Here is a 15,851-nt window from a genome sequence, read left to right on the forward strand (position 1 = left end):
AACACCTACTGTATGATTGATATTACACTGGGTGATAGAGATACAACAAAGAAACATGACAGGTCAAGTCTTTTGTCCTCCTGGAACCCAGAGTTTAAGACAAGTGTTCTTAACACTTTTTATGACACAGACCTTTTTAGTGATATGGTGAGGCTAATAGGCCTTTTCTCAGAAGACAATATCTTTTAAATACATAAAATAAAATATCATTGGTTACAAAATTAACTAATTATATTGAAATATAATTATTAAAATATGAAAAAAGCAAGTATGTGCTATAGTAATATATGTGCTCCTCATTAATTCATTAAATCATAAGATCCAGTGGAGGGTCTAATGACTATCATGATTTTAAAAGAGATGGCATTACATGATATTTCAAAAGATCTGCAACATCTTTAATGTGATATGAAAATCTCTGTGATTTCTATTGGTGGCAGTGTCCCAGGTACTACTAATACTATGGTTACTTACTTTCTTTACTGAAAAAAAAAATGCTTAATTTCAACTGGTGGAGAGTGAAAAAAAGATATAATTATTTTTCCCATGCAAACTCATGGACCTCTCTAAATCCTATTCCCAAATTAAGAATCCCTGGTAATAGGAAGGTCCTTGCTTTCTCTCCTTCCTTCTTAAACAATTTTTGTTTTGAAGACAGAAGCCTGGGTTTTATTCTGGGTCTTATTGCTGTGTAACCTCAAGCCAACCAGTTTGCCTCTCTGGGCCATAGTTTCCTCAGTCTGAAAAATGAGAAAGGCAAGAATTGAGATGGGAGACCTTAACTATTAATATTCCAGGCAATTAATTTACGTTCTCTCATTTAATCGTCATAACGATAGTGTCAGGCAAGATTTTAAAATTGTCTTCCCATTTCACAGATAGTTAAACTGAGGCCCCTAGTGAGGTTATCACTTGACCAATGTCTTAGTCAATAAGTAGCAGGTGCTGTTGGGTGACTGGCCTGGTCCCCCTCGTCCTCCATGGATGAAATTAGGAACTACACTCAGTTTGAGCGAAATAAACCTGGCTCAGAAATCCCTGCAAGGAGGGTAGAGCTATGGGAAATTGGGGGCAGAGTCGTGTCTCTTAGCGGGGCGGTGGCTTACACAATGTAGCATACGGAGAGTATGACATCAAGAAGCCGGGATCTTTCATCGTTCACTAATTTCCGCCAAGCCCCACTTTGGGATTCGCGCCTGCGTATTCCCAGCTAACCTCCCGAAGCCCTATGGAATAAACTGGCAAAGGGAATGACGACCCCACCTCTCTTGGCCAATCCTATTAAAGGGTGGGCTTGGCTCGTCAGCCAATCAAAGGCCCCTGAAGGGGCGGAGTTTTCTTCCGCCTGGATTCAGGCCTAGGGGCTTAAAATAAGACCTTTCTATCTCCAGCCAATCCCAGGGAAGGCAGGAGGGCACTCCTCCAATGGGAGCCCGGGAGCCTTACGTGGCGATGGAGCTTGCGACCCAACTCGCGCTCCAGCGGGCGGGAGGGACGCGTCCAGGGTATTCGTGAGATCCAGCTGACATCCCCTGCAATCTGCTTGCGTGCGGCGTGAATGGCGGGAGGTGTCCGGTGAGACGCTGTAAAGACCAGGGTCGGGGGGCGCAGGGGAAAGAGGCCGGGCAGGAGCGCGTAAGGGGTGGGGTCTGAGCGAGCTCTTAACTGGGCAGCCTCTCAACCGTAGGTCAGCGGGTTGCAGAGGATCTTGCGGGTAGCAGAGGGAGAGCGAGTGCCCCTGCAGCCCCACGCTGCGACCAGGTGAGTACCCTGCGAAGACTACCTCCCATTCCCGCCCTCCGCGCCACCCCCTTCCCCCTAGTCTTTTGGAAAACGTTTCCGTGCAGGTCTCCAGCTCACGTGATCGTCTGCGTGTACGTCTGTAAGTCTTCATCTCTCTCTGCCCCGCCTTTCCGTCTCCCTATCTCCATCTTTCTGTCTGCCTCTTTCTGTTTCACTCCCTGAGACATACATACTAGACAACACAGACCTAGAAGGCTGAATCCTGATCCTACCAGTTAAAACTAGCCGTGAGGCCTTGAGTCATCTACTTCACCCATCTGAGCCTGTTTCCTGATCTGTCAAATGGGGTCTCCACCTGAGACAATACATATGCATCGTTTTGCCCAGCGCTTGGCCCCTAGAAAGTATCAAATAAGTGACAGTCGTGATTGAAAAGAATATTATCTCTCTCGGTCTTTGTCTTTGTTTTCTCCTGTCTGTCTCTGACCTTCCCCCATTGGTTCTACTTTCCGAATGCTTCTTTCTCTGTTACTGTTTTACCTCTTTCTACATGTCTCTTTCCCATCCCTAAATAGGTGAGAGATGTATTGTTTATAGCAATGCTTGGCCTGAGAGCACCTATGAGCTTAGCCTTGGGCTCTGAACTTTCTGTGGGTAAAAAATGGAGCCTGGACTTGGGCTGCTTCTGGCCTTACTGAGGAAAGAACCCTCTTTATTCCCCAGCCTACTGTGTTAAACTGTTAAAGATCCCCAGGGTGGAGAGCAACTTAGATGAAAAAGTGGATCAGGCCCTTTATATTATACCATGTTAGTCACCACATGAAGACCGAGGGTCTCCAAGTTACATCCCCATACAGCCCTTCTGAAATCCTTTGACCAGGCCTTCTGGAACTCACCTTCAGTCCCCTCCATTCTCACCCTGGCTTCTGAATAGTCTCTTTGTTTTCTTGCCTTGCCTTAATGGTTCTCATACCTATTGGACCCAATGCTCCATCTTTCTAATGTATATTTTGAAACGCCCCTTTCACTATTCTGAAATGAAGTGCATAGATAATAGAATCTCTCTACACACATAATTCCCCCCAAACCAATACGATGTCCTAATTGTAATATAAGGGACAGATAAAGGAAGAGTAATTTATAATAAAACAATATGCATTTTAATATGTAAAGGCTGGGATATAATTCCACTAGAAGACATAATGAAATGGTCTGATACTCGAACCTGAGACTATGACAGCTACACATGTGTTGATTGGTGACCCAGAAACCACGGGTAAGGTGATGCAGTTTTCTTAGAAAATGAACAATTCTTCATAAAGTTCTAAACAAAACAAAGTGCAGTCTTCCTGAAGTTATGTAGTTATTGAATTTCTAGAAAAGTCACTGTTTATTAAAATCTATGTTCTGGCCCCCATAACCTCTCTCACCTTATCTCCTACCACTCTCCCACTTGCTGCTTCTATGTCACCCATCCTGGCCTCCTTTATGCTACTTTAATATACTAGGCACCCTTCCACCTCAGGGGTTTGTACTGGGCCATCCCCTGTACCTGGAATGCTTTTCTCCCACAAGGCTCATGCCTTTACTTCCTTCAGGGCTGTACTCAGATGTCACTTTCTCAATGAGGCCTACCTAGACAGACCGTCCTGTTTAAAATTGCAGCTCTCCCCAGCATATACCCTGCTCTTTTTTTTTCCATAGTGCTTATCACTCTCACATAATATGTAATTCACATCTTTATTATGTTTGTTGTCTGACTCTTCCACTCGATTGTAAGCTCTAGAAGGGTAGTTGTTTTCGTCTTTTTTGTGCTCTGATGCATCTCTATTACCTAAAACAGTGCTTGCCACATTGTAGGCTCAGTAAATGTTTGTTGAATGAATGAATGAATGAATGAATGAATGAACAGATTTTTCACCTACATGATTGTCTGGTGGGACATTCTAAAATTCTATCAGATGTGTGGTGCTGTCTTGCTGCGTGGAGCTGTCTTGTGCAGCTAAACATCCCTGGTCCATGCTCTCTAAATGTCACCAGTGATCTCCAATTATTGTAACAATCAAAAATGCCCCCAGGCACCTCTTGTCTGTCCAACCTGCTATTGAGAACCACTGCTTGAATAGAAATCTTGCTTTCCTCCGAGCATTCTGCTCCCCCAGCAGCCCCCTCATACCGCTCTTACCAGGAGGCCAGGAGATGAGGGTAGTTGTCCTCACTCTAATTGCCCTTCCCAGACGTCTTCTCTCCCTCCCTAAACAACCTTTATTAGAATTATTTTCATTTTAAAATAATTTTATTTTAAAAAGTTGTAAAAATAGTACAAAGAATTCCCATATATAATTCACTCAGATTCCCCAAATGTTAAGAAATTATACAACTATGGTGCAGTTATCAAAATTAGGAAATTAACATTGGCACAGTACTATTAACAAAAATACAGAACTTATTCAGATTTCATCAGTTTTTTCACTAATATGTTTCTCTTCTAGGATTGACTTCAGGATCCCACATTGCATTTGGTTGCCATGTCTCCTTAGGCTCTTTCAATCTGGGACAGTTCCTTAGTCCTTCTTTGTCTTTCATGGCTTTGATACTTTTGAAGAGCCCCAGCCCGTTATTTTATAGAATGTGAGTTTGTCTGATGTTTCTTGTGATTATAGTAAAGTTATGGAATTGGGGCAAGAATACCACAGAAGAGACATATCTTCAGTGCTTTGTATCAGGAGGCTCGTAATGTCATTTTGTCCCAATACTGGTTTTATTCACTGACTATTTGTTTAAGGTGGTGTCTACCAGGTTTCTCCACTACAGTTACTCTTTTTTCCTTTATAATCAATTAGTAATTTGTGGAGTGATTCTTTAAGATTATGTAAATATCAAACATCTTGTTTTAAATCTCAGATCATCAAAGTATACTATCACCCACCCATCTGTGTTAGAGTCAGGTACAAACATACACACATACCTGCCCCTGTCACACCTCATTCCTAGAAGAATTTAGCTACTAGTCACTTTCTATAACACTGCCCCAGTCCTACTTCTTAGTGATTTTAATACCCTCATAGATGACCCTTGCGGTGTTCTTGTCTCTCATTTCTGTGATCTGCTCTCCTACAATACCTTTCAAACCCACCTCAGCCACCTACTCTGATAGTGGTACCCTTCTTATCAGTACCTGTAATATCATTGCCTCCATGATCTCAGTTTCAGGCGTCCTGCTATCCATCCAGTACCTCTAATCTTTCTGGCTCTTTCCCTCTAGCTCCCCAACTCCAGCAAACCTTCAGCATTTTTCACTACTCTTTACTTACTCCATGTTCCCGTGTCCTTCCTTTAATCAGCTTAGATTCCATGGTCCATCACTATAGTCCTTCCCTTGCATACATCCTCACTTGCCTTGGCCTCTGTCACTTCAGCACACTTACCAGGTAAACCCCGGGCCCTGGTTAAATCTTTTGTTGCACCTTTATTGAGATATATTTCACATACCATAAAATTCATCCTTTAAAGGGTTTTTGGTATCTTAACAGAATTGTGCAACCATTACCACAATCAATTTTAGAACATTTGTATCCCACCCAAAAGAAGCCTCATACTCATTAGCAGTTACTCCCCATAACTCCCCTCCCCCAAGTCCTAGGCAACCACTAATCTGCTTTCTATCTCTATTGATTTGTCTAGCCTAGACATTTCAGGTAATTGGGATCATACAACACGTTGGTCTCTATGAGTAGCTTTTTTCACTTAGCATAATGTTGAGGTTCATCTATGTTGTTGCATGTAGCACTCCCTTTTATTGCCAGATAATCTGTTGTATGTGTATACCACATTTTATTTATCCATTTGTCGGCTGATGGACATTTCAGTTCTTTTCATGTTTAACTATATAAATAATGTTGCTCTGAACATTTGTGTACAAGTTTTTGTGTGGATGTATATATGTTTTCTTTTCTCCTAGGTAGATACCTAGGAGTGGGATTGCTTGGTCATGTGGTGACTCTATGTTTAACTTTTTGAGGAACTACCAAACTATTTGCAAAAGTGGCCTCACCATTTTACATTTCCCATCAGCAATGTATGAGGGTTCCAGTTCCTTCATACCCTCACCAACACTTTTTGCTGTTTGTCTTTTTGATTATAGCTATCCTGTTGAGTATAAAGTGGTATCTCATTGTGGTTTTTATTCGCATTTCTCTAATAACTAATGATGTTGAACATCTTTTCATGTCTTTGGCTATTTGTATATCTTCTTTGGAGAAATGTCTATTCAAATCCTTAGCCCTTTTAAAATAAAATTATTCATTCTCTTATTGAAATTATTCATTCTTTATATACTTTGGATACAAGTCTCTCATCAGATATATAATTTACAAATCTTTTCTCCTATTCCGTGGGTTGTCTTTTCACTTTTTTGGTGGTGGTCTTTGATTCACAAAAGTTTTTAAATTTGATGATGTCAAATTTATCAATTTTTTCTTCTGTTACTTGAGTTTTTCATGTCATATCCAAGAAACCACTATGTAACCCAAGATTACAAAACTTTATTCCTATGTTTTCTTCCAGGAATTGTATGGTTTTAGTTCTTACATTTAGGCTGATTATCCATTTTCAATTAATTTTTGTATGTGGCATGAGGTAGGGGGTCCAAATTTCATTCTTCTGCATGTGAGTATCTAGTTGTCCTAGCACCTTTTCTTAAAGAGAGTATTCTTTCCCCTATTGAATTGTCTTGGCAACCTTGTAAAAAATCATTTGACCGTAATTCATAAATGTAAAGGTTAAATTCTAGACTCTCGATTCTATTTCATTGATTTATTTGTCTGTCAATATGCCATACTACACTGTCTTGATTATTGTAGCTGTGTAGTAACTTTAGAAATCAAGAAATGAGAGTCTTCTTTGTTCTTTTCCAAGATCGTTTTGGCTTTCCTGAGTCCTTTACATTTCCATATGAATTTTAGGATCAGCTCGTCAGTTTCTGCTGATCCAGAATATCAGCTGGAATTTTTATAGGGATTGTGTTGAATCTATATATCAATTTGAGAATTATTGCCATTTAACAATATTAAGGCTTCCTATCCATGAACATGACAAGTCTTTCCATTTAGATCATCTTTAATTTCTTTCATAAGTGTTTTGTAGTTTTCAGTGTACAAGTCTTGCACTTCTTTTGTTAAATTGATTCCTAGGTATTTCATTCTTTTTGCTGCTATTATAAATGGGATTATTTTTCTTAACTTCTCTTGCTGATTGTTCATTTTTAATGTGTAAAAGTACAATTGGTTTTTGTGTATTGATCTCCTATCCTTCCACATTATCGAACTTGTTTATTAATTCAAATAGCTTTTTAGTGGATTCTTTAGGATTTTATGTATACTAGATCATATCATCTGTATATAGAGATCGTTTTACTTTTCCTTTCCAATCTGGATGCTTTTTTTTTCTTTGACTCATTACACCCTGGCTGAACACTTCCATTACCATTCTTTGACTTCGATAATGACAACAGACATCCTTGTCTTGTTCCTGATCTTAAGGGGAAATTATTGAGTCTTTTTTCATTAAATATAATGTTAGCTGTGGGTTCTACATAGATACCTTTTATCAAATTGAGGAAGTTTCCTTCTACTCCTAGTTCTCTGAGTGTTTTGCCATGAATGGATGTTGAATTTTGTCAAATGCTTTTTCTGCACCTATTGAGATGATCATGTGGAGTTTACGCTTTATTCTATTAATGTGGTATATTACATTGATTAATTTTCAAGTGATAACATTGCATTCCTGAGATAAATCCTAATTAATCATGTTATATAATACTTCTTATATGTTGCTGGACTTGATTTGCTAGTATTTTGTTGAGGATTTTTACATCTATATTCATGAGGGGTATTGGTCTGTATTTATTCTTGTGATGACTTTGTCTGGTTTAGGTATTAGGGTAATAATGGCTGTATAGAATTGGGAAGTGTTTTTTCCTCTATTTTTTGGAAGAATTTATGAAGGATTGATATTTGCCTTGTGTATGTCTTACGTCTTTTCTATTCCTTTGTTCTTTAATTCCTCTTTTTTTGTGTGTTAAGTAGATATTTTCTACTATAAACTTTTAATTTCCTTATTAACTATATATATTTTTGAGTTAAGTTCTTAGTGATTGCCCTGGGAATAACAGTTAACACCTTAACTTGATATAATCTACTTTGGATTAATTCTACCTTTCAATGTTATATAAAAACTTTGCTCCAGTATACCTCTGTTCCCTCTCCCCTCCTTCGTAGTAGTATTATCATACAAGTTACTTCTTTATACATTATAAACCCACAGTTTTATTATTATTGCTTTATGCAATTGTCTTTTACAACAGATAGGAAAATAAAAGTGTTACAGACAAAAATACGTTATTTCATAATAGCTACATAGTTTACCTTCAAGTTACTATATAGTGCCCTTTAATTTCAGTCTGAAATTAGTGTTTCTTGTAGGATCAGTCTGCTTGCAACAAAATCTTTCAGTTTTTCTTTATCTTCTCTTTCATGTTTGAAGAACAGTTTAGCTAGATATGGAATTATCCATTGACGGTCTTGTTCTTTCAACATTTTGAAGATGTTATCACATTGTCTTCTAGCCTCTATGGTTTCTGATGAGAAACAACTGTTAATGTTATTGAGGATCTCTTACATGCATAATTCACTTTTCTCTTGCTGCATTCTAGATTTTCATTTTGTCTTTGACTTTTGTCAGTTTCACTGTGTATCTAGATGTGGATCTCTTTGAATTTATTCTACTTGAGCTTCTTGAATGTATAGATTAATATTTTTTTATTAAATTTGCGATGTTTTGACCCCTTTCTCTTCCTCTTGTCCTTCTGAGACTTCTGTTATGCATATGTTGGTAAACTGGATGGAGTCCCACAAGTCTGTGAGGCTCTGTTTCTTTTTCTTCATTCTTTTTACTTTTTGCTTTACAGAATGGATAATCTCTATTGACCTATCATCAGCTTTATCTTTTCTCTCCTCTGCCAGCTCAAATCTGTTGTTGAGCCCCTCTAAGTGTATTTTTCATTTTGTTATCCTTTTCAACACCACATTTTCTATTTGATTCTTTTTCTTCTCTATCTGTGAGATATTTTCTCACACTTTCCTTTAATTCTTTAGTATGGTTTCTTTTAGTTCTTTGAAAATATTTATAATAGCTAATTTAAAGTCCTTGTCCGTTAAGTCCCAAACATTGGCCACCTCAGGGACATGTTCTTTTGGCTGCTTTTTTCTCCTTTATATGTAACATAATTTACTGTTTCTTTGCATGTCTCATAACTTTTTGTCAAAAACTGGGCATTTTAGATACTCTAACAATTCTAGTATCAGACTCTTCCACCCTCAAGATTTGTTGTTCTGGGTTGTGTGTGTGTGTGTATGTAGGTGTCGTTATTGTTATTTTTCTTTTTGCTGTTTGTTTAGCAACTTTTCTCAACTAGTTCTTTGAATTCTATATTCCCTGTGCCCTGCTGCTATTTACAAGTTCTCCTGCTTTTTTTTTTTTGTAAAGTTCCTGTTTTTATTTTTAAGTCTAGATTCCTAGGGGGGTCACACCTGGTAACTATAATTTGGTGGTCAGCCAGTGATCAGTCAAATATATTTCCTTAAAGATCTTGTCTTACATGTCTTCCACCCTTTGCCAAAATCTGTGTGAGAAGGCATGCCTTCACACTTCAGCCTGTTTACAAGGCAGCCTTAGCTTTCACTTTTGCTTGCATAGGGCCTCACAATCAGCCACATGTGAGTGACTTGGGCCCTCTCCTTTTCATTTCTTTCTTGGGTATGCACATAGCCATATATGCACAGCCCTTTAGATCCCTAGGAATATGTCAGAGCTTTTCAAAGTTCCTATAGTTGTCTCATTCTCCAGGATTTCCTTTTAAATTCCCAACCAAAGCAGTCAGATCTCTCTGTTGTCTGGAATTTAGTCAGCTTTTGGCTACTGAGCCACTGAGTTAAAGAGGGAAAGGGGATAGGGATAGCTACTAATTAAAATGCCACAAAATCTACTGTCTTACCAAAATTCAGTATTTTCACTTGGATAGATGATTTTCATTTCTTCTAAGCCTTTGCTTAATTGCGAGTTTTGAGATGATTGACTTTGGTTGGTTTGCCCATAGTTTCATTGTTTTAGTGGGATAGCTAGTTCACCAAAGTCCTCACTCTGCCATTCCATTGATCTCCTATTGCTCTCATCTTTAAAAAAATATAAAACTTTCTTCATCCCATATCCCCTTGCAACTATGGCTTAATTTCTCTATTCCCCTAACAGCAAAGCTTTCCAAAAGAGTTGTCATTCTTTACTTCTTCCTAATCTTCTCTTATTCTCTGTTTGTTCATATAAAATATATTAGATATATAATAAAATAATATATACATTACATACAATAGTTATAAAGACAATAATATAATGAAAAAAACAAACAAACAAGAAATCACAGCCTTAACCAAGAACAACAGTAATAGCATCTATCCCTGTGTCATTTTCTTTCCCATTCTCCACACCGCCTGCCAGAAATTACCACTATTCTAAGTCTTATGTGTAACATTCCCTTGCTGTTTTGATATATATTTTTTCCATATTTGTAGGGATGCTTAACCAATTATTGTTCATTTGGCTTGATTGTGAGCTTAGTAGAAAATGGTATCATACTATGTGTGGTCTTCTGTGACTTACTTTTTTTTCACTTATTATTGTGTGTCCAAAATTTACCTATGTTTTACATGTAGCTATAGCTTGCTCATTCTCAATGCTGTGTAATATTTCATTGGGTGATGGTAAAACAAATTGTTCATCCATTTATCTTTTGATGGACATTTGGGTCATTTCTAGCACTTTGCTCTTATGAACATTCTTGTACATGTCTCCTAATCCACATTCGCACCCATTTTCTAACATATATACCTAGGAATGGAATTGTTGGTTAACAATACTTGTTAACATTCAGCTTGACAGGGTTCTGCCAAAATGTATTTTAAACTTGTGGTACCAATTTCTATACCTTTCAGCACTTTGTGAGAGATCCACACCCTAATCAATACTCGATATTGTCCTACTTAATTTTTGTCATTTAGTGAGTGTAAAGTAATATCTCATTGTGGACTTAATTAGCATTTTTTCAGTCACTAATGTGATTAAGCATCTTTTCATGTTTATTGGCCACACATGTTTCTTCTTCTGTGAAATGACTATTAATATCTTTTGCCCATTTTTTAATTGGTATATTTCTCATTTATATTGATTTGTAGGAGTTATTTAATTATTTGGCTACTCATCATTTGTCAGTTATATGTGTTGAATATTTTCCCTCAGTTTGTGGCATTTTTTTTTTCTTTATAGTGTCTTTGTATAAGTAGAAATTCCTAATTTTAATGGAGTTGAACAAGTCAATCTTTTCCCTATAGATAGCACTTTTTGTGTTGTCTTCCCTAACTTGTGGTCTTAAAGATAGTCTTTATTTTCTTCTAATAAAAGTTTAAAAATGTACCTTTCACATTTAAGTCCTTAACGTAACTAGTATAGATTTTTATGTGGTATGAAGGTATAACATAGGGAGCCAGTTTTATTCTTTTCCATGTGGATAGCCTAATGATCTGAAGTGCCACCTCTGTCATACATCAGATTTTCATATTCGTATAGATCTGTTTCTGGGATCTCTGCTATTGGCCATTTTTTGTGTCCCTGAACGAGTACTATACTACCTTAATAACTTTAGCTTCATAAATAATCTCAATATTTGATAGGGCAAAATCTTCTCATTTTATTCTTCTTCAGGAATATCATATATTCTTGGCCCTTTGTTATTTCAAACATATTTCAGAATCAGCTTGTTATGTTCTACGAAATTATTGAAATTGCAATGAATCTATAGATCAGTTTGAAAAGAATTGGTATTTTTATTATATTGAGTCTTCCTAGCTATGAATATGATATATCCTTTCATTTAAAATAAATTTTTGAATGTCTTTTGGTACAGCTTTACAATATTCTGAATAAGGTCTCGCGTATCTTGTATTAGATTTATCCTTTGGTATTTATGATTTTTACTGCTATTAGAAATGAGATCTTATTATGTAATGTGTTTTTTTCTCTTTTGCAGGGGTATAAAAATGAATTTGATTTTTTAATATTGATATTATAGCCATTCACCTTGCTAGACTTTTATTATTTTTAATCAAACTTTTCATTTTAGAATAATTTTATAGTTATAGAAAAGTAAATAAAGAGATAGTTCAGAGAGTTCCTGTATACTCCTCATCATGGTATATTTGTCAAAACTAAGAAAGCAATATTGGTATATTACTGTAAATTAAATTTCAGGCTATATGGATTTATCAGTTTTCCCACTAATGTCCTCTTTCTCTTCCAGGATCCAATTCAGAATACTGCATTGCATTTAAGTTGTCATGTCTCTTTAGTGCCCTCTGGTCTATGACAGTTTCTCAAGTCTTTCCTTGTTTTTCGTGACCTTAACACTTTTGAGGTGTACTGTAGACTGTCTCTCAATTTGGAACTGTCTGGTTTTCCTCATAATTAGACTTGGGTTGTTTTTGGAAGAAACACCAGAGTCGAAGTGCCCTTTTCATCACATCATATCAAGGGTATGTGATATCCCCATGATGTCACTGGTGATGTTTACCTTTATCACTTGGTTAAGGTGATGGTTGCCAGATTTATCCACTGTAAAGTCGCTGTTTTTCCCTTTTCATTCTCCGTTCTTTGGAATGATCTAACCCATCCTCAAAGAGAGAGAGAGAGGAATTAAGCTCCACCTCTGGAAGGGGGTGTATTTACGTATATTATTTGGAATTCTTCTGTAAAAAAGATTTGTTTCTTCTCCCTTATTTGCTTATTTACACATTTATGTATTTATTTATTCAGTTACTTGTTTATGTCTGTATGAACTCATGCATATTTATTTAGTACTTTGAGTTATAAATCCAATATTATGTTATTTGTCTTATTGCTCAAGCTCTAGCTCTGGCCACTGGGGGCTCTTTCATACTGGCTCCTGATTCCCTTTGACATGCCCCCACTCTTTTGGTTTCGAGCACTTTCTTACTTGCTGGCACTACCAGACGCTTCCTACTCATCTTGTATTTTACCCTAGAATCGACCATTTCTCAAGGAGTCACAGTTCTTTTTAAGTTGTCTGTATGTTCTTTTGTGTTTTCTATGTTGACAGCCATATCAGCTATAAATAATAAGACTTTCGTTTTTTCCTTTTCCAATCTTTACACCTTAAATTTATTTTTCTGGTCTTACTGAGATGGCCAGGACCTTCAGTATTGTGTTGAATAGAAAAGATGGCATTGGGCATCCTTGTCTTGTTGGACACTTTAGAGGAAGCACCATTAACTTTTCCCTATTAAGAATAAGTTCCCTGTTGTTTTTCTATGCTAAGAAGTTTTTATTATTGTTTTTAAATCATCAATGGGTATTGCATTCTTTATCAAATACCTTTTCTGTTTCGATGATTATGGGTTTTTTCCCCTTCAATAATGTAGTAAACGTCATAGATTATCCTCATGTTAGACCACCTTTGCATGTCTGTTATAAATACAATTTGGTCCTGATCTTTTCCTTTTCATACAGTACTAGGTTCGGTTTGTTAATATTTGTTTAGGATTTTTGTGTTTGTGTCCATGAGTAAAACTTGTCTTTTTTTCCCTTTTTTATGCTGTCCTTATTTGCTTTTGGCCTCAAGTTCTGCTGGTATCATAGAATGAGTCAGTGTTCTTTCTTTTACAAAATTCTAGAAGATACTATGTGACTTTGGAATGATCTATTTGTTAGAATTTTCCTGTAAAACCTTCTTGGTCTGGTGTTTTCCTTTTTAATATTGAATTAATATTAAACTTCTAAATAAAGTCTTTTCAGATTTTTAAGTAAGAAACTTGAAATCTGCTTCCATGTTAATTTTATAATAGGTTTTAGGTTTGAAATGGCTACACACAAATTCTGATCAAGACTTTAATGATATATTCTTCAAAATTTTAATAGTCACCATCAACAAAAATCTTTCTGTGTACAAGTAGCTGATAAAGTATTTAAAACCAATTTTTAAATTCGTCAGAAATGTTTAACAATTGAAATAATAGCCAGCAGCTTTTCTTTCTGTTTCATTGACAAATATATTGTTAAAATTTCTTGTGATAATGCGATTAGATTTCAAACCACTTGAACTCTCATATTATTTCAAAATAATGATGAAGCTCTTATTTGCAGAACATGCATCACTGTTAGAACCATCACCCTGCAGCTAGCTTGGACACCATTAAAAGGGCTCATCAGCTGCAAATGGATATAAGTATCTGATATTCATGAAGACAGAGTTTCAGGGCTTCTACCTGGAGCTAAACTCTCCAGAAGTCCCTGCTTGGCCTCCCCGCACCCAACCCCACCCCAACTAGTCACAACTTGGCTGTGTGTGGTGTTTCTTGGCAACTGGAACACAGACTCCTCCTGCAGCTCCACAGGCCCCTTGTCCTCAGTGAGCAGAAGACTACAGAAGCTGACTACTGAAGAGACTGTACAAATGATAGAGCTCCTCCTTGGTCCTGCTTAGCACACTTCCCACAGAGCAATAACAGAGTGCTGGATGTTACTCATTCGTGCTCACCACCTGAAGGGACTTCAGAGGGATTGTCAGACCCTGTTTCACTAAGGGCCACCCTCTGAGGATCTCCACAGGAGGCTGCCCATTGAGAGAGGTGGCCTGCCTAGGGCCTCCATTGCCTTAGATTCTACATTCACCTACTTGTAATCCACATATCAACTGGAAAATTCTGCCTCTTATTTTTTGTTCATTTGTTTGTTTGGTAGGGAGAGTTTTAACTGCTACTTCAATTCCTTTAGTAGTTAAAGGACTATTCAGGATTTCTTTTTCTTCTTGAGTCAGTTTTGGTAAGTTAAAGTTTTCTAGGAATTGGTCTATTTTGTCTGCGTTCTCAAATTTATTGGCATTAACTGCCCTTATTTTTTTATTCTCTGCTGTATATAACCTGTAGTTATGTCTCCTTTTTCATTGATGATATTGGTTATTTGTGCCTTCTCACTTTTTTTCTTGATCAATCTTGCCAGAGGTTTGTCTATTTTATTAGTCTTTTCAAAGAACCAACTTTTGGCTTTGTTGCTTCTCTCTATTGTGTCTTTATTTTCTATTTCTTTAATTTCTGCTCTTATATTTTTTGATCTCCTTCCTTCTACATTTTTTGGATTTATTCTGTTGTTCTTTTTCTAATTTCTTAAATTGGATACTAAGCTCATTAATTTGCAGCCTTCCTTGTTTTTTGATTTGCGCATTTAAGGATATAAATTGCCCTCTAAATACTGCTTTTCTACGAGTTCAGACATGTCGTATTTCATTACTGTTCGATTCCGAGTACTTCAACTTTTCCATCATGGTTACTTCTTTGACCTGCGAGTTATGTAGAAATGTGTTTCCAAATTTCTAAATGTTAAGCTAAGCAGGGTCAGGCCTGGTTAGTACTTGGATGGGAGACCACCTAGGAAGACCAGGTGCTGTAGGCGTAAAAATTAAAAAAAAAAAGAAAATAAGGGATTGTAAGCTGACGAGGTCCTTGCAGTGTGTGAGGTCAACCAAGGGTTGCCTCGCCTAAAATAAATAGATAGATAGATAGATAGATAGATAGATAATAAATAAATTTCTAAATGTTTGGGGATTTTTAAATTTATCTCTTTGTTATTGAAATCTGTCTTAGTTGCATTATGGCGAGAGTATGTGATCTGTGTGATAACAAGTCTTTAAAATTTATTGAGATTTGATTTAGACTTATTATGTAATCAATATTTTTGAACTTTTCTTACATGCTTTATAAGAATGTATGTTCTCTAATTGTTGAATACAGAGTTCTACATATGTCTGTTATCAAGTTTGTAAATTATATTATGCAAATTTTCTATATACTGAATATTTTGGTTATGATACACCAATAATTGTAAGAGTTGTGTTAATATTCAACTATGATGGTGGATTTGTCCATTTCTCCTTGTAGTTCTTTTTTTTAAATTTTGTATATTTTGAGGATATTTTATTAGGAATATTCAAA

General features: G+C 36.6%; 1 long non-coding RNA gene across 2 annotated transcripts; it reads left to right on the forward strand.

Annotated features, from left to right (window-relative positions):
* The first annotated feature begins 1,371 nt into the window (after positions 1–1,371).
* Positions 1,372–15,286, forward strand: LOC120593540 (uncharacterized). Of its 2 annotated transcripts, none has more exons than XR_005650392.1 (3): positions 1,372–1,575; positions 1,688–1,761; positions 14,008–15,286. It is a non-coding gene; the product is annotated as an uncharacterized LOC120593540 (long non-coding RNA). The 2 variants fall into 2 exon arrangements; XR_005650391.1 differs by lacking the exon at positions 14,008–15,286 and adding an exon at positions 4,236–5,698 and having other exon boundaries at positions 1,376–1,575.
* The last annotated feature ends 565 nt before the right edge of the window (positions 15,287–15,851 follow it).

This window comes from Pteropus medius, unplaced genomic scaffold (genome assembly GCF_902729225.1).
Source record: "Pteropus medius unplaced genomic scaffold, Ma_sr-lr_union100, whole genome shotgun sequence".
NCBI lineage: Eukaryota > Metazoa > Chordata > Mammalia > Chiroptera > Pteropodidae > Pteropus > Pteropus medius.